The sequence below is a fragment of the Mycetomoellerius zeteki genome, unplaced genomic scaffold (genome assembly GCF_001594055.1).
Source record: "Mycetomoellerius zeteki isolate Tzet28-1 unplaced genomic scaffold, Tzet1.0 scaffold155, whole genome shotgun sequence".
Classification (NCBI taxonomy): domain Eukaryota; kingdom Metazoa; phylum Arthropoda; class Insecta; order Hymenoptera; family Formicidae; genus Mycetomoellerius; species Mycetomoellerius zeteki.
The window spans coordinates 3041278-3041743 of NW_017256500.1; positions in this window are offsets into that span (position 1 = coordinate 3041278).

Below are 466 nucleotides of genomic sequence, written 5' to 3' on the forward strand. Positions count from 1 at the left end.
ACGAAAATCGGATACAGTGTGAATCCAGCAATGCTCCTACCATAGCTTCTACTCACTCTATCAAGCGCGTTGGAGTGAATAAGAGCTATGGTAGAGGAGCACAGTATACAGTAGCGCAACTCTCTGTCGGCACTTTTGATGTTGGTGAAGCCAAAATCGTAGCGCGCATGCGCAAGTGAGACATTACATATGGTAACGCCATCTAGACTTCTCTCTCACTTAAGGCCATCACACGTACAAAAATTTTAGTCGTAATCGTAAGGCCGTAAGCAAATCGGTCAATCACAGTCGAGCGTTTTTAAACGCGAGATCGTAATTTTGATTGTGATTGGTTGATTTACTTGCGACCTCACGATTACGATTAAAATTTTTGTACGCGTGATGGCCTTAATGCGGGGTCTACAATAGAAGTCGTAGCAGTCGTAGGGTCTTAAGTCGTAGAAAATTAACCAATCACAGTCGAATA